The 14189-nt window shown below is 42.0% G+C and overlaps 1 pseudogene; it reads right to left on the bottom strand.

The window, feature by feature from the left end:
• Positions 1–10986: 10986 nt before the first annotated feature.
• The window catches only part of LOC100589892, a 50780-nt pseudogene continuing 47577 nt past the window's right edge, over positions 10987–14189 (bottom strand).

The raw sequence follows: 14189 nt of genomic DNA, 5'->3' as shown, positions 1-14189 counted from the left end.
ACAACACATTGCTAGCCTAGCACGTATAAGCCAAATAGCCGTCCTGTTTCTAAGTGAGAGAGCACCTTCCTGAAAATAGCTTAAATAATAGGGATTTGTTTATGCACACAAAAGTAAATCTGGAGGAAAACGGTTCTAGAGGTGGTTAATTGTGCAACTTAACAGGAACTGTCAGGGCCCACTCATATCCCTCAGAACTCACCCTTCTGATGTACCCTGTCCCAAAGGATTCCGCTGGCCAGCACTGGTGACTCTCTGTCTGCAGGCTCTCTCTAGCCACAGGCATGTTTTCATCCCATGTGTAGGGCAGGCAGGAAGTGCTAAGGGAGAACACACCCTGGGAACAGTGCTCAAACAACTCCTCGTGAGAACTGGTAGATAAACACTCAGGTTTCCTCACCCCTTGGGTGGGACAACTCTGTTCTCAACAAGACTGGGGCTCAGTTGCCCACAGAAACCTAGCATTAAACACACTCCATTGACCCCCCTGTCTTTTCCCATCACTTTCCCACTTCTCTATTTCTGTTTCCTAAGATCACTGCTCAAATAAACTTCTTGAACTTAAATATTTTTCTCAGGGTTGGCTTCTCGGAAAGGCCAACCTAAGACAAAGTATGTAGATTTGCAGCTTGAAGTCTATCCAACAAGACGGAGGTTCCAGACATTCTACTCATTCCATCAGAGAAGAAAATATTTCCCAGAAGGTCCGTGACATCCTCTCCCTTCATATTATTGGTGACAAGAGGGTCACATGTCCATGCCTAACTACAAACTAATCACAAAGAGAAATGGGTTCACCACAATGCACTTGGACTTGACACATTAAGTACTTAAACAAAATTGGAGTTTTGTTACGAAGGAAGAAAGAAGAATGACTGCTGGGTAGGATTCAACAGTCTTGAACAGAAAAGCCTTCTCGAATAATTTGGGCATGAGGCAATGAGAACATCTGCCACGGGGTTGGCAGTGAAAATCTTCGTGTAAATCCTGGACGAGATTCATCATTCACTGAATTTGGAAACTTTCATCTTTGCTCAAGAAAAATGAAAAAGTTTTAGCATTCAACTTGTGATTAACCTACCATGAATCTGATCTGCATATTTCTCACATAAAATGGGCTTAATACATCTTAATTGCCCACAACAAGAATAACATTTTTCATAATGATTGGGTATTCACATTGCCCTTTCTTTTCATTTATCTGAGTGATCAGACATATGTCAGGAAAAGCCAGGAGTAGACTTGCCACACAGCAGCTCGTGACTACACTATCAAATCAGCCCTCTACACATCCACATCAAGACACATAACACAGGCATAGGACGGCTGCCTAAAAGTCATTTATTAATATCCAGACAGTCTGAATGGCTAAGACAGGTAATGATTGATAACTTAGGCCACAAAGGGTCTTCGGAGACAAATTTAGAGTATATTCTTATTTTGTTTGAATGTCTAATGAAAAGACCAAAGTTGCCTTGTCAACCCTCTCATGACAGCCAGGAGCTACTTCAGGCAGGCCTTCTGACTCAGCCTGGGACCTTAGCTGCCATTTTGCTTGCTTAACTTTTCCTAAATCCCAGGCAACTGCACAGTTCACCAAGATTGTTTCCCAGAAGTGAGACCCCTCTGAGGAGGTCACAAAGAAAGAATTCTCCCTGGGCCGAGCCTGTCAAACATTTCACTATTTCACTGCAGCTGGGGGAAGGATGAAGAGCAAGTGTTTGGGACACAGAACTGTCACCACAGTCATGTCAGCATGTACTTGAGCCCAGCTGCTAATGCTGCCAGTGGCATGTGAGAGGCACGAGGTGATGGAATTCGCCTTTAGCCGGTGCTCTTTTATCTTTGTTAGCATGGAAATAAATTGGTTTCACTTTTTTATTTCCTTCTTTGAAAGTTCTTTAAATTCTAACAAGCTAATGGAGTCAATCTCTTTTGCCACCCCAATCCAAGTTCATTAACACCCACTCTACATTTTCTCATAACCTCATGCCCCTTTTTAAGCTATGCAATCATCTAGGTTTAGTTTGTTCTATAGGAGAACATACCCAAAGGTGTCTGGTAATTCCCAGTGGAGAGAAAGATTCAGTGAGTGATATCAGCAAGTTGAGAGCCCTCCAGAGTTGGTCCGCTTGTCAATCTCGGCCTTGCTGCTCTCTGGGCCGACAACCAGGAAGACAGGCCTTCAGTAGAAAGCCACCTTTGGCCATCACTACTAGTAGGAGCTGCAGAAGTGGTGGAGCGGCAGGAGAGCTGGTAAACCCCATCCTTACAAACAAATGCTGAAGCCCCTTCACAGAGAAAAACAAACAGCTGAAGCTTTCAGGTTTCGTCTCACTCAAGGGTCAGGCATTATATAAGAAAAGACTTGAAGGACTCAGAAGCTTTCTCTCAGTGTTGTATTTTCCCCACATTTTCTCATGATATTAATAGGAAAGCCCAATATAGCAGGTGTCTGTGGCCCTGAATAAAGGAAATGGAGGAAGGCAGAGCAGAAGGGCTGAGTCTTGCCCACTACCAGTTTCAGAGGCAACAGAAACCAAGGAATTGTGTGAGTGGTGGCAGCTATAAGGAGAGAGCAAGTTAAACTGAGACTCGGGGTGTTTGTGGGAAGAAAAGTCAAATGCAGGGAGATGTTCTTGGACTCGGAAGGTCTATGGAAGTAAGACCAAAGCTGTAACTCTAGGAAGCATTGTGTGCAAAGGAACTGCATTGGTTTTTAACTCTAGACCTGAGCAGTCTAATATGGTACCCATTCACCACATGTGGCTGTTGAGCACTTGCAGTGTGGCTTATTAGAACTGTAATACATACCACATTTTAAAGACTTCATACCAAAAAAAAAAGGATATTAGGTGCTCATGAGTTATTTTTATATTATGTGTTTAAATAATAATTTCAATATATTGGGTTAAATAAAATATGTTATTAAAATTAATCTCACCTGTTTCTTTCTACCAATTTTAAGGTGGCTCACATTACCTATCTATGGACACCATGGGTTCAGATAGAGAGATGCAGAATTTCAAAACTCTGGGTAGATAGGTTTGCCGTACTGAAATCGTGTCCTCCTCTGGACCCCTGAACTTCATGCTTCCTTGAGAAGCACTGAAATGGGCCTCAGCAGAGCAGTGAGGTAGGAGAATTTTGTGACAATAAGCCTAGAAAACAAACATGGCTTTCAATTAATGCGTTAACTCTTCCTCTTGCTTTCAAAAAGAGCCAACTTTGGGAGATGCTGAGGCACAGGAAATAGGAAGCTGGAAAGAGGCGTCAGTTCCCTCCTCTGCCCCAAGTAGTTTTGCTCTGTTTTAGCTCCACTTTGTCATGAAAATTTGCATCTTCTGCCTGCTGACCCTGACACAGACCAGCAGCCTATTTAAATAATCATGCCACAGGATGGTGCCCAGTGCCCTCCCTCCTGCATCGAGGCACCAAGCACAGAATCATTTTATTACTCACTGTCAGGCGGCAGTTTAGACGTTCTGGAAACAAACTTTGTTCTATTTGCTCAAGTACTGAAGCTTTCCCATGTCTTATTGACTTATTACTGGAATTTGCAGAACATTTTGTGAATTCTAGTTGAATGGTAGGTTTCAGTTTTTAAAAGCCTGTTTTTTTTTTTATTTTTAAGTTCTGTATTTTTCTTTTGTAAGGAAACCCATTCATCTGGTTAACAAAAATTAATGACTCATGCAATGTACAGGGACATTATCAGATACCTTGTTCTCAATGAATTCCCAGACTAATTGAGTGAGGCAAATTTGTTTTTAAGAAAGATTTACTGATACCATGACAGAAATCTGTACAGAATACAGATGCAGGTAAAAGAAGGAGTGATCAATTTTCCTACAGACCGATCAGGAAGGACTCCAAGGGCTTTGAATTCAGATTCCCTAACCCCACCACATGCGCACTCCTACCCTAAGTCTGAGCTCCAAACCAGCGTATCTAGATGCCCCTGGATGTCTCCACTTGGGTGCCCCAGAGACATCTCAAACCTGACACATACAAAATGTATCTCATTTTTTAAAAAATCACTCTTTGTACATCTCAAAGTGCCTTCAGTTCCACATCTCAGTAAATGGCACCATTACCTACTCATTTCTAAACTATAAGCTGAAGGTTACCCTTCATTCCCTCCTTTTCCTCCACCTCAATGCAGCCAACCCATCTGTGAACCCTGTCAATCCTGAGCCATCATCTCATCATCTCTCACTTGGGCTGATGCAATTGACCCCTGCATGGAATTCCTTTATTCTCATATCTAAGTAGCAGCATATGTGAACTTTTACAAATATAAGGTGATCATGTCACTTTCCTGCTGTGCCTTCCTCATTGAGCATGAAATAAAATTCCACTTCTCTTGGAATCTGAAAAGCTTTTTTACACAGGGCACAGAAAGTACTAATCAAGAAGGGGAAAACAATACATCGAATTATTTTGAAGTTAATAACTTCTGTTCAACAAAGAGATGTGAAAAAGCAACCCATAGAGTGAGAGAAGGTATTTGCAAAACATATATCTGATAGAGGATTCATATCTAGAATATAAAAGGATTCAAGCAAACCACTAAGAAAAACAGGGACTACTCAATTGAAAATGAGCTAAATACTTGAACAAATGCTTGACCAAGAGAATATCCAAATGACCAACATACATACAAAAAGTCACTCAGCCTCATTACTTGTCAGGAACTAATTAAAGCCACACTGTAATAGTGCTACCCCCTTCAGGAAGGCTAGGATGAAAAAGGCAGATGGACTAATACCAAGTGTGGAGCAATTAGAATGCTCGCACACTGCTAGCAAGAGTGTAAATTGGAACAAACTGGCTGGAAAACTATTTGGCAGTATCTATTAAAGCTGAACATATACATATCCTATGTCCCAGCCATCTTAGCCTTAGGTATATACATTTCCTTGCCCCAAAATACGTATATATACATACACCAAAAGACAGGTACAATATTATTCTTAACAGCACCATTCATAAATATGCCCAAGTTGGAAATTAACCAAATGCCCATCAACGTAGATGAATAAATACATTTTGGTATAGTCACACAATGACATATCCAACAGCAGTAAAAATAGGTTGAATCACGAAAAAAATATGATTGAATCAATATCATACTGTTTAGCAGAAGACAGAAGAATGCCTACTGTATGATTTGTTAACTTACATTCAAAAACAGGCAAAACTAATCAATGCTGAGGACAGGAGCTGGAGAGTGAGACTCCGTTTCTACAAAAAGTTAAAATTTTTTAAATTTTTAAATTAAAAGCATGGTGGTGGGGCACACCTGTAGTCCCATCTACTCAGGAGGCTGAGGCAGAAGGATTAGTTGAGCCCAGGAGGTCTAGGCTACAGTGGGCCATGATCATGCCACTGTTCTCCAGCTCAATAGCAACTCTTTGGCAAACAAAGTCATCTCTGACCAGTATTGATCATCTACTCTGTGTCAACTCCTGAGCACATAGAGATGAATACAGCACAGCCTCTCAGCCTGGAAGAGCTTATATTTTGGGCAGGACACAGATAAAACATCATTTTATCATAACATGATAAGCGATACGTTTATAAAATGCACTGTACTGTGGTGGGAAGTGGTAATCCCATTGTCCAGGAGAGACCATTTTCAAGGTTATAAGACCATGCTTGAGAAGACAGAGAGCCCAGCAATGAAGCAGCAATGCAGGCAAGAAACCATTATCTGGCACTGAATGGGCACATCTATGACCAGTGTAGTGCCATGATATAAGATATCCAGCTCCTTCAATCCTAAACATTTGCTAAATGGCATTTCTGGCAATTTCTACAATAGAAAGCGATTGTCTCCTGACACTGGGAATCCACTTTCCTTCAGTTTGAAGGCAAAAGAAGAGATGGTTTATAGGGCCAACTTGTACAATTTCAAACGGAAAAAACCTATGGCTTCTGTCTGGCGTAATTCTCCTCCTTTCTCAACATAAATTTTGAGGTACACTTTATTTACCATACATTTCAGCTGTTTTAAGTGTACAATTTAATGATTTTTAGTAATGATTTTACAGTTATGCGACCATCACCTGAATTCAGCATCAGAACATTTTCATCATGCCAATAAAGATTTCTTCTATCCATTTGTAGTCATGCCTTGTTCTCATCCCCAGCCATAGGCAATCATTAATCTACTTTCTGTCTCTATAAATTGCCCTTTTTTGATATTTCATATAAATAGAATCATACAATATGTGGTCTTTTGTATCTGGCTTCTTCCACCTAGCATGTCTCTGAGGCTCATCCATGTTGTAGCATTTATCAATCCATTTTGTTTTTTAAGAAAATTATTTTTCCTTACCAGCTCCATTTCTGCCCAATAAAAATAACAGTAACAAACAATCACTCATAATTCATAGCTTTAGCTTTCAAGCAGTCAGGCTTAGGGAGGCTGGTGCCTATAAGAAAAGAAGATAATATTGCTTATAGTAAGAACAGGGTTTATTTTCCATCTCTCGTATCCACTTTACTACACTGGCCAGCAAAGAAACCCCTAAGTCCTTGGCTATCACAGATAGCATCACAGATCATCATTATTCCTTAGAAAAAACAGTGTCTCCTACATATTTCCCTGACCATGCCATGGACAAAGTGTTCCTTAGACTACTTTGATCTTGATTCCCTCTCTCTCTCTCTCTCTCTCACACACACACACACACATTCTCTCTCTCTCTCTCTTTTTGTTGTGTGTATGTATGTCCTATTGAATCTCCAACTTGTTTATTAAAAACTCTTGAACTTTTACTGCAGTACAGAATCAGGACATTGCGGGCCAAGACCAGAGAAATTATCTAACTCTATCAAAGACAAAGACTATAAAATTCTTCCACTCATGTCACAGCATCTAAATAGACACAAATAGAAAAGGCACCATTAATCTCAACATGTTGTTATTGTTTTGGGAAGACTTTAAGCATTTCAGTTGAGCAATTCAGGAAAGAGAACAATGTTTTTATACAGTTCCTTATTATTTCCATCAGTGAAACTGCATCACCAAATCAGTTCACAATTTAAAGAAATTTCAATGCATCTCCTTTTGTAAAATCACAGAAAAAAGCAACTTAAGCACTACATAGAATAGAACTTTGAGTACATAATTAGCCATGAGAATTGTCCAACCTAACTGGGAATCATGAACAATGATCAGACCATCTGTGCTCCCAAGCTGGGACCTGTATTCAATACTACCATCTCTAGCCTCATACCCAACATACACATTTGGATTTGCATGGCTATTTCAGATTCCATGTTAAGAACACTATCCATCTTGCAGTAGCACATTGAGACCACCTATGATAGCTGAGAAACAATGCCATACTCAACACCTCTACACAAAGTGACTGTGATGGTGCAAAGCCTAATTTTGTAAGCCATGCCAAGGCAAAGTGATCTGCCAGTTCTTTGATATCAAGTTTGAATCCGAAACAATCTGGAGAAAGAGAAAGGAAGGTTTAAATTAAACAAAATTAAATTGAACAAAGAGAAGGGGAAGATAGAACCTTGTAACTGTAATAAATCTTGCCAATTCAAAGCTGAGAAATAGTGGATGGGAGAAAAGAATGTGAACATAAAACCTCCAAATCTATCAGAATCAACCATGCTTATCTGATAGAAAACAGGGTTGCAAGCAACATAAAGAAGATTTGACCTAAGGGTCACTTATCTGTCTACTGCCATAGTGTGAGGCTTTTAGGAAAAGCAAGGGCCACAAGAATTGGCCTACATTTTTTTAAATGTGCATGCGTCATGGGAAGGGTTGAGTTAATCGTATTCCTTGGTCCATGGGATGTTATCAGTTTACACAAGGCCCTGCCCTACTTTTATTTCCTCATTTACTTATTCTTTTTTAAAAAATGAATTGCGGTTAAAAAAATACAAACCACAAAATTACCATCTTAACAATTTATAAATACAGTTCAGTAGTGTTAAATATAGTCACATAATTGTGCAATCAATCCCCAGAATTCTTTATCTTGCAAAATTGCAATTCCCATCAACCCACCCTGACCCCTCAGCCCCTGGCAACCAACTTTCTACTTTCTCTATCTATGAATTTGACTACTCTGGGTACATCATATAGTTGAAATTATATGGTATTTGTCTTTTTATAACTCTCTTATTTCACTTAGCATAATGTCTTCAAGTTTTATCCATGTGGTAGCATGTGTTAGAATTTCCTTCTTTTTAAAAATAATTTCAACATTTATTTTAGATTCAGGGGATACATGTACAGGTTTGTTACATGGATATACTGCATGACGCTGAGGTTTGGCATGGGAATGATACCATCACCCACGTAGTGAGCATAATACCTAACAATTAGTTCTTCAAGTCTTGTCCTCTCCCTCCCACTTCTATTTCTCACCAGTGTCTGTTGTTGACATCTTTATGTCTATGAGTATCCAATATTTAATTCCTACTTATAAATGAGAACATGCAGCATTTTGTTTTCTGTTTCTGCGTTAATTCACTTAGGATAATGGCCTCCAGCTGCATCCATGTTGCTGCAAGGGACATGATTTTGTTCTTTTTTATGGCTCCATAGTAGTCCATGGTGTATATATACCACATTTTACTACCATTGATAGGCACCTAGGCTGAGTCCACGCCTGCTACTGTGAATAGTGCTGCAATGAACAAATGAGTACATGTCTTTTTTAAGAAAGATTTATTTTCTTTTGCATATATACCCAGTAATTGGATTGTTGGGTTGAATGGCACTTCTGTTTTAAGTTCTTTGAGAAATCACCAAAGCAATTGCCACTGGTTTCCACAGTGGCTGAAATAATTTATATTCCCACCAACAGTGTATAAGCATTCCCTTTCTTCCACAGTCTAATAGCATCTACTGTTTTCTTGACTTTTTAATAAAGCCATTCTGACTAATATGAGATGGTATCTCCTAATGTTTCGATTTGCATTTCTCCAATGATTAGTGATGTTGACCATTTTTCCATATGTTTGTTGATTGCTTGAATGTCTTATTTTGAGGACTGCCTTTTGCTCACTTGTTAACAGGGTTAGTTGTTTTTTGCTCATGGAATTGTTTATGTTCCTTATAGATTCTGGTTATTACACCTTTGTCGGATGCATAGTTTGTGAATATTTTCTCCTATTCTGTAGGTTGTCTGTTTACTCTGTGAATAGTTTCTTCTGCTGTGCAGAAGCTCTTTAATTAGGTCCCCCTTGTCAATTTTTGTTTTTGTTGCAATTGCTTTTGAGGACTTAGTCATAATTTTTTTCCTAAGGCTGATGTCCAGGACGATGTTTCCTGGGTTTTATTCTATAATTCTTATAGTTTGAGGTCTTACATTTGAATCTTTAATCCATCTTGAGTTAATTTTTGTATATGGTGAAAGGTAGGGGTCCAGTTTCATTCTTCTGCATATAGTTAGCCAACTATCCCAGCTCCACTTATTGAAAAGGGAATCCTTTCCTCTTTGCTTATTTTTGTTGACTTTGTCAAGGATGAGATGTCTGTAGGTGTGCAGCTTTATTTCTGGGTTCTCTATTCTGTTTTATTAGCCTACGTGCCTGTTTTGTACCAGTATCATGCTGTTTTGATTACTGTAGCCTTATAGTATAGTTTGAAGTTGGGTAATGGGACACCTCCAGCTTTGTTCTTTTGGCTTAGGATTGCTTTGGCTATTCAGGCTCTTTTTTGGTTCCACGTGAAATTTACAGTAGTTTTTTCTAATTCTTTGGGAAATGACATTAGTGGCTTGATAGAAAGAGGGTTAAATCCATAAATTACTCTGGGCAGTATGGCTATTTTTTTTTTTCTTCTTACAAACAGAGGTTTTATTGCATTTGGTCCATGGTCATATTTCACATTATCTCATATAGCAGGGCCCCTGGGTGGGGATCCCTGTGCAGTACTTGGCAGGGCGTGTGGCCAGGGGAGATGGAGCAGTATAGCTGGTCAGGCCCAGAATGGGAGAAGTAGGGCTGGGGGCTCCTTAAAACCTACTGAGGGGCTGGGTGTGGTGACTCACACCTACAATCCCAGCACTTGGGGAGGCCAAGGCGGGTGGATTACCTGAGGCCAGGAGTTCGAGACCAGCCTGGCCAATATGGTGAAACCCAGTATCTATTAAAAATACAAAAATTAGCCAGGCGTGGTGGACCACCTCTAGTCCCAGCTACTTGGGAGGCTGAGGGAGGAGAATCCTTTGAGCCCGGGAGGTGGAGGTACAGTGAGCCAAGATCGCACCACTGCACTCCAGCCTGGGCAACAACAACAACAACAAACCCTACTGAGGCCACAGTGTGGGGGTTAGCATGGAAAGGGGGTCAGGCTTAGCCCCAAAAACTCGGAATTCCACTTGCTTGTATGGGCCTCACTTTCCCCACAGGGCCACAGTGTAGGTCTGAGGGTCTGAGGTCTGTTGGTCTGAGGGTCCTAGGGAAATCTAGCCACTTGGGAGCCTGAGATATTTAGCATGGTGGCCAGGCCCCCTTTCCCAGGGACTAATTTCTCAGCACCCATGCCACTGTCCCCGCCCCATTCCTTGGGGAAAAAAAATGTATTTTTCTTTTGTTAATACTTCCTGAAATTTTTGCGTGTTCAGAAACCACAAACTGATCGGCTGACAAAAGGGGCAAGAGGTGAGGCAACTGGAAACCTTCGGGAAGAAGCTCTCTCCAAGCCCAGGTCTCTTCTCCCCAGCACAGCTCGGCCCACAGCCTGGATGTGCCAGCAGGGACCTTCACCCTACACGTATCGGAATACAACCTTGACCTTACACCCCACAGCCCGGTGCTCAGTCCTGTGAAGGACCAAGGCAAGGGGGAAAAAGCCCTGCTGCCTGATCCCATGCCACCACTCACAGACTCTCGGTTGATTGGCAGCACAGAACAGGTTAAGAAAAAAAAAAAGAAAATACAGAAAAACACCAAAACCCAGACGGGGAGACGAGGTGGGGTGAGAGCATGCTGGGAGCCTCAGTAGCTGGCCTCCTCCTGGTAGTAAGGGGGATGTTCAGGGGTCTTCCCCGAGCCCGGACAGTCCCCGGTGCCCGAGGGAGCCCTGTCAGCCACTGTGTCTTGCAGGCAGTGCATGGAGTCGTGTATCTGCCGGCCCAGGCCAAAGACCTGGCTGCTGTGGTGGGCGTCCTGAGGGTAGCCCGTCTGCAGGGACATGGAGGAGTTGTCACACTTGTTGGTTCCCAGTTTGGTGTCATAGATGTGCCACTGGGTCCCAGGAGCTGTCATGCCCACCTGGCTGGCACACTTCTTTGTAACCATCTGGAGGCTGATGGTCGAGTGGTCCCTAGGGGGGCAGGATGTGGTTCTTGGGGTCATAGAGATGCCTCCTTGTGTGGACACGGTCATCCCTGACTGGTTGGCGCATTTATTGGCACCCTTCTGCAGCCCGATGACGCACTGGCCAGCCTTCATGGTGGCATCGTCAAAGTTCTGCTCCTGCTTCTCCCAGTACTTGATGCCGATGTCCACCCCATTCTGCAGCCCCTTAGTCTTGGCCTTCCCCGCCAGGGTAAGAAGAGACACCTGCACTTGCATCATGTTCCCACTCTCAAAGAGGTTGTTGGCCTCAAACAGGTCCATAGGGTTCATGCCGTAGCTGACCATGGCCTTGATGAAGTTGGAGAGGTTTTCTAGCTGGTGCCAGTTCTCATGGAGCAGTTGATCTTGGGGACTGAGCCCGGCTGCAGCTTGTTCATGAGTGTGCATAACATAATCCCGTCCTTCAGGCCCTTCTGGAAGTTGGGGCCGATGGAGAGGCCGATGAGTCCCTCCATTCAGCTGTGGAGCTCTGCCTCCTTCTGGGGGTCATATTTGGACAGGAGCCAGTTCTTGACCTCGGCCGCCAGCCCATAGGAGAGCAAGACCCACTGCTGGTACAAGAATCAGAGCTGAAGTCCAGGTGGCCCCTGGTTTCAGCAGAGAGAAGGCGGCAAAAAATTGCTGTCAAGTGTTTTGACAGATTTCACACAAATCTCATATCCATTCATTTGCCAACTTTTATGGCTCTCTGAAATCTTTATATAGTATTGACACACCCTGATTCTCTTTTTCTGAGAACTGCCAGGAAATCAGTGTGTTTTTGAAGCCCTGCCTCTACTGACCTGACCCTACTTTCCAGTCATTATTAACTGGACAGTTGGACCTGTCAATCCCTATTCCAGGATCTTGGAATTGGGATGCAGAGTTACAAGTGACGCTTCTGAACTGAGGACTTGGAAACTCAGGAGATGTGGGACAACTCTGTAGCTATATGCATGGGAAAGTAAAGAAAGCAAGTCTAGAGAGATGGGTGAGGTAGATGCGAAGAAAAATGGAAATGAGAGAAAATGAGAGTGAGAACAGAAATATTTAAATTTATAAATTAAAATTTTAAAATAGGGACTAAAAGAAGATGTTGGAAAGTTAGGTGTTACCTATTTGGACACTTTTATTAATAACAGGACACATATCAAACTAGCATTAGCAAAACGCAAGCGGGTAGCATTTATTATGACTCTCTATGACTCTCTTGCTTGCTGTTGCTCTCATTTTCTCCCACATAATAGCTGCAATCCTCACAGTGACCCTATGAGGAATTTTTATCATCCCAATTTTTAGTTGAGGGGCCTGAGAGGTAAATGATCAAGTAATTTGTCTAAAGTTTGAAAGTAGTGGGCATAAAGCTCAGATCCAAATATATCTCATGTCCAACCTTTGTTTGTCATCACAAGACAATGTTTTATCCTTACATATATGTGTGTGTGCGTATTCATGCTTTTTATTCACTGGCCCACTGCTGTTATTATCTGTTTTGGAATATGACAGCTCAAAAGGTGGTAACTACTTTCTATTTGCTTTATGTTGTGTCTCACTTCTCAGTTTCGACGTATTCCTGTAAAAGAATGGTAAATCTAGTGCGTATATAATTCCCAAGAGCATATAATGCCTAATTTGAACACTAAAGAAAATCCTCTAGACACAAATCCAACACATGAAGAGGTTTAAATAAAACACTGGAAAATGGGGAAGGACAGAATGCTCGATGAACCCAGTCAGATAGAGGAGGCTTTTAGAGTCTATGTGTCTACAGCCTCTTCTGAGAAACAAGGTACAGAACAAGAGGAGAATCCCACCCTCCAGGAAGAAAGGCCCAGTGGCTGTGGCTATTGCAAACAGAATCACTTGATTCCTGATTGTAGGGACTTCTCCCAGATTGGCTGTGGGAGTTATTGCAGCAGTGTAGGGACAGGCTCTGAATCCAGAAAGCCCCATGACTGACCCCTGCTTTTGCTGAGCATTCACTATTTGGCCGTGGAAAATTTACTTCCCGGTGCTTCCATTTCCCATCTGCAAAATAATCTTTCCCTTGGAGTGCTGTTGCAAGTACTAGAAAGGATGAAAAATCCATATGGATGGCACATGGGAGGCATTCAATAGATACCATCATTGTTATCACCATTATTGTGCAAGGGTGACAGGGAACATTCGGGACTTTACTGTACCTAAGTAATAATATTCTGGGGCTATGCACTCATGGCTGGGGCTTCTGGGTTCTTACAAGCTGGCCGAACCCTAGAAATGGCCAATAAATCTCTGTCTCCACTCAAAGAGAAGGAAAGGATCTCCCAATCCCGTGACTCTGGAAATCCTTCAGATGAAAGTTCTCTTCTTACTGACGAAGGGAACTTTGTTGGCTCACATAACTGGACAGACCGCAAAAGTGCTGATTTCAGGACCAGCTGTATTTGAAGCTTAACCTCAAACTTCAGGGGTCTCTCTCCTTCCCTTAATTCTGCTTCTCATCTTCCAGGTTGGCTCTACAGTGTGGAAAACTTTAAAGATAAAAAAGACTGCCAGTAGCTGTAGCTTCACACACTCTGCTTTCAGCAACTCCATGAAAATATTCCTTTTCTAGTTGCTCCTGGAAAAGCCAGAGAGTCACACTACTTGGACCAATTTAGCTCATACATGCATCATTGAACCAATTCCTGGGACCGAGGCAAGGAAATTATATTGGTGGGTTTAGACCTGGTTCCCACTCACAGTCCTGGGGCTAGTACTGAATTCAGCCCTGCCTAAACCATATGAACTGAGAGTGAGGTAAAGGAAGTTCTCCAAGAAAAACAGAGGCGCTATTAGCAGCAGCAGAAGAAAATGGATGTTGGCAGGCTAAAACAACA

Source organism: Nomascus leucogenys, chromosome 4, assembly GCF_006542625.1.
Source record: "Nomascus leucogenys isolate Asia chromosome 4, Asia_NLE_v1, whole genome shotgun sequence".
NCBI lineage: Eukaryota > Metazoa > Chordata > Mammalia > Primates > Hylobatidae > Nomascus > Nomascus leucogenys.
The sequence above is the reverse complement of the archived record's forward strand: the minus strand, read 5'-3'. Positions and strand labels throughout refer to the sequence as shown.